This window comes from Lygodium microphyllum, chromosome 11, assembly GCF_053477565.2.
Source record: "Lygodium microphyllum isolate KBCC chromosome 11, Lygodium_microphyllum_v1.1.10, whole genome shotgun sequence".
Taxonomy (NCBI): domain Eukaryota; kingdom Viridiplantae; phylum Streptophyta; class Polypodiopsida; order Schizaeales; family Lygodiaceae; genus Lygodium; species Lygodium microphyllum.
The window spans coordinates 105,166,436-105,176,875 of record NC_141145.1 but is presented as its reverse complement, the minus strand read 5'-3'; the positions used below and the strand labels follow the sequence as shown (position 1 = coordinate 105,176,875).

Below are 10,440 nucleotides of genomic sequence, written 5' to 3'. Positions count from 1 at the left end.
CGTTGCGGTCAAAGCTCCATGCAACCATCGCGTTGACATAAACCGCGGCATCTCCTCCATGCCTTCGGGATATCGAATCGGTCAATGATGCGTACTACGTCAGAATTCAACTCGCGCTTCCTCTCGATCTTGCCTAGCGATCTGGTACTTGGTGAGCCACGTCTCCATAGAGGCATGGTGAAACATACAAAAGCGATTCACCTTCTCTTCCATTGAGGCATCCATTCTTTTTTCTACCCCATTTCCAACCACCACATCTCCAGTCAGTCTATCATTGTCCTTCAGCGCGACCATAGCATTTCATTGTCTGGTTCCACCATTGGTAGCCATTGTGAAATACGCACTAGCGCCTCAGACATCAACCAACCTTCGGCCATGCTACCTTCTGGCCGAGCTCGTTGTCGCATAAAGCCTTTCAGGGTTTTCATGAAGCGCTCTAAGAAGAACATCCATCGCGTATGGACAGGTCCAACAATCTCCACTTCATCCACAAGATGCATAAGAAGGTGGATTTGTATCGTGAGCATGTTGGTGGGCAGGTATTTCTCAAAGAGACAGACTATCTCCACTGCTCCCCACCTCACGTATTCAATAGAGGACGTCTTAATCTCCTTCTGTGAGATCCATTGCACCAAATTCGACAACCTATAAATGGCCCCGTGTATTTCTGGAGTAAGACATCATGCGATCGCAATCGGTAGTACAAACTGCCACAAATGAGAAAGCATTATGAATAATGGCTACATTCCAAATAGCAAAATGCCCACGTTAATTACAATCCATTCATAGTACAAACCTGACATATCTTATGCCAGTCATGGGATTTTAGCCCTGATAATTGGTCGTCTTTAGAAAATGCGGACCTGAGAGAACGCATCATACCCGTCGGAGTGCGGATAGACTTGATTACTTGCTTCACAATGCGCTCTTCTTTAGTGGACAAAACCCAAGGAGCGCGAGGAAGCTGCACGCGACCATCAGCACGCGACTGCGGCCAAAGCGCCTCCATCTTACCTACCTCCTTCAAATCCATTCGTGCCCCTACAGTGTCTCTCTTTCCTATGATGTGGTCCCATAACAAGCTGCCCACATTCTTGAAAATATGCATGGGATCCAACAAGTGGTTGACTTGTAAGTGGGTCTAATATGGCAACTCGTAGAAAACTGAGAACTGCTGCATTCCATTTGGATGTGATTCCGCGTGGACCATTTTCAGCTCGTACCAGCTTGTGGCGTTCATATGTGTTGGAGGTCGTCCAAGGAAACCTTCCCTGAGTTCATGATCCTTCGGCAAGAAAGCAGCATGTCCTTGATATACCATCTTCTTCATCGTTTGTGACCTTCGAGAGTCTAACTGTGGCCCGCACAATGGACATGCATGATAACCTAAGGTAACTAGACCTGTTCCAACACCACGACCTTGTGAATACTTGCTTGAATGAGATAAAATATAGATATTACCAGCGAGAACAGAGGCCTGCTCACCTGAGCACTCTCCCAATCCCGGAAAGTCATGCATCGTCCACATGAGAATGGCTTGAGTATTGGCTGACCGCCGACTATCGCGCCTGCTCATATCTTGCACGGTGACCCCCTTCTCCCACAAAATCTTAAGCTCATCGAGTAATGGATGAAGATACACGTCCATATTTTTTTACTTTGTAGTGGGCCGAAGACGAGCAAGCTAAGGATGAGATGTCCTTTCTTCGTAGAAAGCCATGGAGGGATATTGTAGTTGACAAGGACTATAGGCCACACATTGTAAGAAGTTGAGTGCAGATCGAATTGGTTTCACACCATCCATTGCAAGACCGATCCGAAGATTCCTTGGCTCTCGGGCAAAGCCTGGGAAGGTAGAGTCAATGTGGCTCCATGCACGCAAATCCGCTGATATTCGTTGAACTTCATCCGTGGACCTATTCTGTGCATGCCACATTGTCAAGCTCACCATGCCGGACGTACGAAACATGTGGTTTATGCGGGGGATAAGAGGAAAGTGTCTGAGAACTTTTTGAGGGATGGTTTGCCCTTGCAAGTCCTACTGATAGCTATGAGCACCACGCTTTGGACATGTCTCCATAGACTTATATTCTCCTCGAAATAGTATGCAATCGTTGATACATGCATAAATGTTATTGTAGTCCATGCCAAGCTTCCGTAAAACATGTCATGCATCATCACGAGACTCAGGCATGGTATTTGTAGGTGGTAATATATGATATTTCAATAACCTGAAAAAAATCATAAAACACCTTGAAAAAGCACAAATGTTTGTAGTAATAGTGCCGAAAAAAATAATCAATGAAGCATATGCACAAGGTACCTGAACAACTCGGTCACACTCGTATTGCTCCACCCGTATTTTGCTTGCACACTTAAGAGTACAAGCAGTGTCTTTAGCCGAGATACTCGGCACCCATCATATAATCGTATGGATGCTTCCTCTCTAAGCGGATCAGAAGTCTCGATATCCATGGGAATCAATGCATCGATCATTGCCTCCATCTCAGGCTCCAAGATTGTAGGTAGGTCTGGAAGGTTGCCTATCTCCTCTGGCATTGACGATATAGATTGGCCTTGCGAGTGGTGGATTGGCTCCTGCACTCCATCCATCGCACGCCCACGTACTCTTCTAATTGTCCGCAAAGGGTGCACTCCCCCTTGGGACCGAGACATCACCTCCCTGGATAGAAAATTTACCAACGAGACCCAATCTTATTGTATATGGTATTCAATTAGCTTGCGAGTACAATGCATGATTGATATTAACTTCAAATTACCGTTTGCTGAAAATCCGCAATCGCCTGATCAATGATCTCAAATTGAAACTCGCCAAATCGTCGTACGTGTTCTATAGACAATCGGCGTTTTCGTCTAATTGCCAACTTGCATTGAGAGCAAGGACATGGGACACGCTAATTAAGATACGCCTCGCAATCTTGAACAACAGGACCTTCTTCGTTTTCCATTTTGTCTACGTTATAACAAACAATTTGTTTTTGTTATCATTCTTTTCTTTTCTTAGATTGTTATCCTCTCCTTCCATCTCTCTCTTTTTCTATGACCTAGCATATAATATCATAGAACACTAGTATTTAGTACCTAGTACTCAGTACCTAGCACATAATATTTCATTTTTTCTCTTCCTCTCCCTCTCTCATTTCCTCTCCCTCCCTCGCCCTCACCCTCTCTTTCTCTCTTTCCCTATTAGGTTTAATGGTTTTTCTCTCTTTCTCTCTCCTCTCTCTCTCTCACTCATTTTTTTTCTCTCTCCTCTCCCTCTCTCATTTCGATTTATCTCTACCTCTCCCTCTCTCATTTCCTCTCCCTCCCTCGCCCTTGCCCTCACCCTCTCTTTCTCTCTTTCCCTATTAGGTTTAACGATATTTCTCTTTTTCTCTCTCCTCTCTCTCTCTCATTTCCTTTTCTCTCTTCTCTCTCTCTCATTCTTTTTTCTCTCTCCTCTCCCTCTCTCATTTTCTCTCCCTCCCTCGCCCTCACCCTCTCTTCCTCTCTTTCCCTATTAGGTTTAATGGTTTTTCTCTCTTTTTCTCTCTCCTCTCTCTCTCTCTCATTTTTTCTCTCTCCTCTCCCTCTCTCATTTCGTTTTCTCTCTACCTCTCCCTCTCTCATTTCCTCTCCCTCCCTTGCCCTCACCCTCTCTTTCTCTCTTTCCCTATTAGGTTTAATGATATTTCTCTTTTTCTCTGTCATCTCTCTCTCATTTCCTTTTCTCTCTCCTCTCCCTCTCATTCCTCTCCCTCCCTCTCTCTTTTTCTCTCTCCTCTCTCTCATTCCTCTCCCTCTCCCTCCCTCTCCCTCTCTCATTCCTTTTTCTCTCTCCTCTCTCTCTCTCTCATTTCCTTTTTCTCTCTCCTCTCCCTCTCTCATTTCCTCTCCCTCCCTTGCCCTCACCCTCTCTTTCTGTCTTTCCCTATTAGGTTTAATGGTTTTTCTCTCTTTCTCTCTCCTCTCTCTCTCTTCTCTCTCTCTCTCTCTCTCGTTTTTTCTCTCTCCTCTCCCTCTCTCATTTCATTTTCTCTCTTCCTCTCCCTCTCTCATTTCCTCTCCCTCCCTCGCCCTCACCCTCTCTTTCTATCTCTCTTTCCCTATTAGGTTTAATGATTTTTCTCTCTTTTTCTCTCTCCTCTCTCTCTCTCATTTTTTTCTCTCTCCTCTCCCTTTCTCATTTACCTTTCTCTCTTTCTCTCCCTCTCTCATTTCCTGTCCCTTCCTCACCCTGACCCTCTCTTTTTCTATTTCTCTATTATTTTTAATAAATTTTTCTTTTTTTCTCTCTCCTCTCTCTCTCTCTCATTTTTTTCTCTTTCCTCTCCTTGTCTCATTTCCCTTTCTTTCTTTCTCTCCCTCTCTCATTTCCTCTCCCTCCCTCACCTTGACTCTCTCTTTCTCTATTTTTCCATTAGGTTTAATGATCTTTCTCTCTTTTTCTCTCTCCTCTCTCTCTCTCTCTCATTTCTTTTTCTCTCTCCTCTCCCTCTCTCATTTCCTCTCCCTCCTTTGCCTTCACCCTCACCCTCACCCTCACCCACACCCTCTCTTTCTCTCTCTCCTCTCATTCTCTCTTTTTTCTCTCTCCTCTCCCTCTCTCATTTCCTTTTGCTCTCTTCCTCTCCTTCTCTCATTTCTTCTCCCTCCCTCTCCTTCTCTCATTTCCCTATTATGTTTTCATCTCTCCCCCCTCTCCCTCTCCCTCTCTCATTCCCTCTCCCTCTCCCTCTCCCTCTCTCTCATTTTCTCTCTCTTCCTCTCCCTCCCTCTCTCATTTCCTCTCCCTCTCCCTCTCTCTCTCCCCCTCTCTCTCCCTCTCTTTAATTTCCCTCTCTTTCTCCCTCTCCCTCTCCCTCATTTCTTCTCCCTCTCTCATTACATACAAATTATACAAAAAATAAATAAAAAAGAGAGAGAATACACTCTCCCTCTCTCATTCCCTCTCTCCCTCTCTCATTCCCTCTCTCTCTTCCTCTCTTTCTCTCTCTCATTTCCTCCCGTTCCCTCTCCCATTTCGTCCCTCTCCCTCTCTTTAATTTCACTCTCTTTCTCCCTCTCCCTCTCCCTCATTTCTTCTCCCTCTCTCATTATATACAAATTATACAAAAATTAAATAAATAAGAGAGAGAATACACTCTCCCTCTCTCTCGTTCTCTCATTTCATCCCCTTCCCTCTTCCATTTCCTCCCTCTCCCTCCCCCTCCCTCTCCCTCTCTTTCTCTCTCATTTCCTCTCCCTCTCTCAATATATATACACAAATTATAAAAGCAAAAGGGAGAGGGAGAGAGAGAATGCACTCTCCCTCCCTCTCCCTCTCTCATTTCCTCCCCATCCCTCTCCCTCTCCCTCTCCCTCTCTTTCTCTTTCTCTCCCTCTCTCATTTCCTCCCCCCTCCCTCTCCCTCTCTTTCTCTTTCTCTTTCTCCCCCTCTCTCTTTCTCTCTCCCTCCCTCTCCCTCTCTCTCGTTCTCTCATTTCATCCCCCTCCCCCTCCCTCTCCCTCCCTCCCTCCCTCCCCCTCTCTCTCTCTCTCTCTCCCCCTCTCTTTCTCTCTCATTTCCTCTCCCTCTCTCAATATATATACACAAATTATAAAAGCAAAAGGGAGAGGGAGAGAGAGAATGCACTCTCCCTCCCTCTCCCTCTCCCATTTCCTCCCCATCCCTCTCCCTCTCCCTCTCCCTCTCCCTCTCCCTCTCCCTCTCTTTCTCTTTCTCTTTCTCTCCCTCTCTCATTTCCTCCCCCCTCCCTCCCCCTCACTTTCTCTTTCTCTTTCTCTTTCTCTTTCTCTCTCTTTCTCTTTCTCTTCCTCCCTCTCCCTCTCCCTCTCCCTCTCTTTCTCTCTCATTTCCTCTCCTAAACAAGCAACAGAAGGAGAGAATTAAACCCTAAACAAGCAAAAGAAAGAGAGAATGGACTCACCGATGAGATATGGTGAGGGTTTGGCGGCTCCTCTTCGCGATGAAGGCTCCTCCTCTCCTTCGCGAACGACGGCGGCGGCGGCGGCAAGCCTTTTTCCTCTCCCTCTCTCACCCTATGCAAGATGGTCGCTCTCTCTCTCTCTCTCTCTCTCTCTCTCTCTCTCTCTCTCTCTCTCTCTCTCTCTCTCTCTCTCTCTCTCTCTCTCTCTCTCTCTCTGTTCTCCCTCTCGAAACGTTCGACGAAAATGCGCAAAATGAACGCGCACTCGGGTTTTGGCCTATTTTTTTTCCCTGTGGGGCGTTGCGACACCGCTACCTGCGTCGCTACCTACCATCGCTATACGTTTAAATCCTTGTAGTGTTCCTTCGTAAATCAACGTTCATTCAATACATAGCTAAGAAGTTTCAATTTGGTAAAGAAATTATAGCTTAATGGAAATTCAAATGAAAGGAAATGTTAAAACAAGTAAATGATAGTAGATTAGAGTTTTAAAATTTGAAAGTTAGGATAAATTGCATAACATTGCATCACATTGAATATATTATCTTAAGTTACTTATAAACAAAAAAAATACATCAAGAATAAACTTTTTCACATTTATAATTTGTGTAAATGTAAAAAAGGTGAAAAATTATATTTTTAATATTTCTTTTAGCATTTTTAAATTATATAAATATTAAGAAAAGTAGAAATTATATCAAAATATTTATTTTAGTATTTATAAATGATATAAATATAAAAAGCATAAAAAATTATATCAAGGATATTTTTTGTATTTATGAAAATTTTAAATATAAAAAATAAATTTTAATATTTATAAATCATATAGACATTAAAAATAGATTTTTCTTGGTATTTTTAATTTACTTAAAGTGGATTAGGAAAAGTAAAGTAGGTGATTTAAAAATTATTAATTAGGAGTACCTTTATTTAAGGAAGGAAACTCAACTATTATTAATTGAGTTAAAGGTTATGGTGCATAGTTAAATCAAACAAATAGTTAGTTTTAAACTTAGGATATTCAGACCAAATCACTTTGCCAAAGAGAAATACAAATCCTAAACTACGAGATAACTAAAAAGGATGATGTAATTCTCATTGAGAAGAATAAAACCATAAGAATTCCTAGAAAAATGGTTGCCTTGTTGACTCACATAATCTCCAAGGAGAAATCGTGATTCTAAGATTCGATTAATTTTGACAAATTAGGATAAATTCTAAATTCATAAGGAGATTAAAATACCAACCTTTGACAAGGATTATAGGAAAAAAATTATAAACAAAGACTAATAATAACCAAGGAAAGACGTAATGATAAAGGAAAATTAATCAAAATTTAAAACTAAAAAAAAGGAGTTTGAGAAGGACAAAATTTGAAGAAAAAAACTAGAAAAATTCCAAGAAGATAGAAGGAGGGCCAAATTGGAAAGAATCACCTCCAAGTTAAGATCTTGCTTAATTGCCTCTCTATTTGTTAGGAATATTTCTTAAAGAAGAATTTTCTTGTGCTTGTAATAGTGCATACAAGTTTAACTTGATGCACTTACGAAGTTGATTGAATAATAAAAAAAATCCTAATATACTAAGTTTGCAACATGATAAAAAAGAAAGTGTACTAGATCTCCCCCAAGGCTACTTGTGGATCCCTTCTCCAAGGGGGAATAAATTGCCACCTCGGAGAGTTTTGGTCTGACCTCGATCACAAGAGGTTACTTTGTAGGGGGATGCTTGGGCAAGAGGCATTGAGCGTGCTAGGGGGGCTCTGGCCGCGATAAACTCTTAGACTCCTAGGAATCATCCAAGGTCCTATGTGATGACTTAGGATGGGTTTCCTGAGGCCCCAATATTAGTTAGAGGTGGAAATCTTGAAGAAGTAAAGGCCTTCGTGCTGTTCTTCTATATGGGCGGAAGGTGAATACTTGTATAAGAGTTTTCTATTAAATAAAGTTGTCTTTCAAAAGGGTTGTTTTCATTGTTAAGGTGTTGTAAATTTAGATTATGTGAACAAATAGTGTGATCAAAAGGATTAGTAAAGGAAGCTGATTTTATGTGTATAACTTAAATGTGTTAGGTAAGTAGACAGCCAAAGCTATCCAACCGAGGGAAGTGGGAGGATGTGATTCTTGACGAATCTATCCTAAGAGGCAGGGTGGTCTCGATAAGCCGAGAGCTTCTCACAAATTTGATGCATCAGAGTATAGGAAAAATTGACCCTTAGAATCAATTAGAACTTTCACTTTGTATCATTGTAGGGAAATGGAGTGATACTTTGCCTTACGGGGGTAGAGGGGTCAACATACTCATACTCCCCCTCATTTCTCACTCTCCTTAAACCAAGTGTGATATGAGTTAGCTTTGTCATGAAGAGGACAGGAGAGAGGGAGAAGAAGAGGAGAGAGAGAGAGTGCAAAAGAGAGAGAAAGACTGCAAGAAGTGTAAGAATTTGGGAATAGTTAGAATGGTAATAATATGCCATGTCACATAGACATTGGTATATAAGGAGAGAAGTTGTAATTTTTCATATCTTTTGACAAATCAATACATTTACAATCTTTCTCTCCCATCTTGCTCTAAGCTTCCATGGCTTCTTCATCTTTCCTGTCTTTCTCTCTCCAATTCTAGTCTTTCTCTCTCCTCGTCACTCTTATTCTCTCTCTCTCTGTGCAGTCTTTCTCTCTCCTCTGCAGTCTTTCTCTCTCCTCTTTCTCTCTCCTTGGTTCTCTCTCTGACAAGTGGTATCAGAGCTTCAGTCTTTGATCCATTATTTTCTTCCATTTTCACTCCTATTTTCCTATTTCAAAACCAATTTCAGACAAAAAATGGTACAAGACAGTGACTAGTGGAGTGCTGCAGGACAACTACAGTTAGGAAGTGACTACATCTGGAGATATCCAAGGTCAGATATGGCGGATAAAGGCTTAAATGGTTGGACATCACCAAATTCATATGTTAATGACGGTTCATCTTATCCAACTTTTTCACAATTTCAATGTATCCTCCTGCACATGCGTCGTGCAAAGGTATGGCTCCATTCTCATCTTTCACATTTAAGGATGCTCCAGCTCCAAGGAGAATCTGAACGCAGCTCAAATGACCATAAAGGCAGGCCAAATGTAGGGCAGTATCTCCATCTTCACCAGCATCATTTATACTTCCAGTTAGATTGGCAAGGACCTGTTGAAGAACATCAGCGTCACCAGCCTCAGCTGCTATCAGGAGGTTGATTTTCGCTCTCTCGACAGGCTCCTGCTTTTGGACGTGGCTGCCTCTCGCCCTCTTCTACTCCGTCATCATCATCTTCTTCCATCCAGCTTTGCGGATCTCACCAGAATGCTTCTGGCCTTCTGCTCTTCTCCATTTCCCTTCTCCTCTCCCCTTCTCTCTCTTTCTCTACGTCTTTCTCTTTCTCTTTCTCAACCCTAGCCCCCGCAGGAGACAGCCTGGCCTTCCTCATCACATCAAGGAAGGATTTCGAACACGCTCAATCGGTCAAAGACAGTTCTCCGCGAGTACAATTTGTGCCATTCCGCTATCACGAAGAGGTATGAGGACAGAAGGAGAAGGATGTAATAGCAAGTCAACAAGTCTGTCGCAAACCCCCGAGTCTATCACGGCCTGGATTTTGTCATTTGTGCCATCCGAAAGATAAGAAAGAGCCCAGCAAGCATCAATCAACACATCTTCATCAGATGAATGTATTAAACGCTCAAGGGCTGGAAGTGCAACTTTTGTCAGTTCAAACGATGGGGGAGGTTTTCCACGACAGAAGTTAGAAAGGGTCCATGTTGCATTTCTAAGCATCGAAAGCTTGGCAGTTTCATTCAGCTGGTTAAGAAGAGGTTGCATAGCACCATGACTAAGAACCAGATCTCTGCAAGTTGGAGAATCACCAGCCACATTCCCGAGAGCCCAAACAGCCTGCTCTCTGACATCATCACCAGGAGAACTGAGCAGTTGCACAAAAATGGGGACTGCTCCGTGACTACCCTGGTATGCTCTGAAGTCCCAGAGGCAATGTTGGTCAATGCCCACGCTGCTTCAAACTGCAACTCTGGGAAATTGCTTCGAAGAAGAAACTCAACAAAGCGAGGAACCACCCCAGCAGCAATGACTTCCTGAATTGGAGGACTGCGCTCAATGGATAGAAGCTTCCTAAACTGATAGGTGGCTTCCAATTGTGAATGTGGATCTTCTGACCAGACTCCGGTAATCATGGCAGGTAAACTTTCCAGCTTCTTATCAACAGCGCTAACCTCCTGATCTAGGCAAGCAAGAGCCAGGATTCCAAGCCTTGAGAGAGATAATCTTGAAGGGAAAGAACCCTTGTGATCTTTTACTAAACTAGCCAGGGCCTAGCATGCTGCACACTGAAAAGGAGCTTTTGAGTTATAGGCCATATTCAAATCCCTCAGTTTGTCTTCCTTCTGCACCTTCTCTGCCCAACTTGAAAGTTCTGCAATAGCTTTGATTGCTGTCATTTCTGTTTCTGAAGTTTGAGTGAACTTGG

General features: G+C 42.9%; 1 pseudogene; it reads right to left on the bottom strand.

Annotated features, from left to right (window-relative positions):
- Positions 1 to 8,882: 8,882 nt before the first annotated feature.
- Positions 8,883 to 10,186, bottom strand: LOC148029188 (importin subunit alpha-1a pseudogene; annotated as a pseudogene).
- Between the last annotated feature and the right edge of the window lie 254 nt (positions 10,187 to 10,440).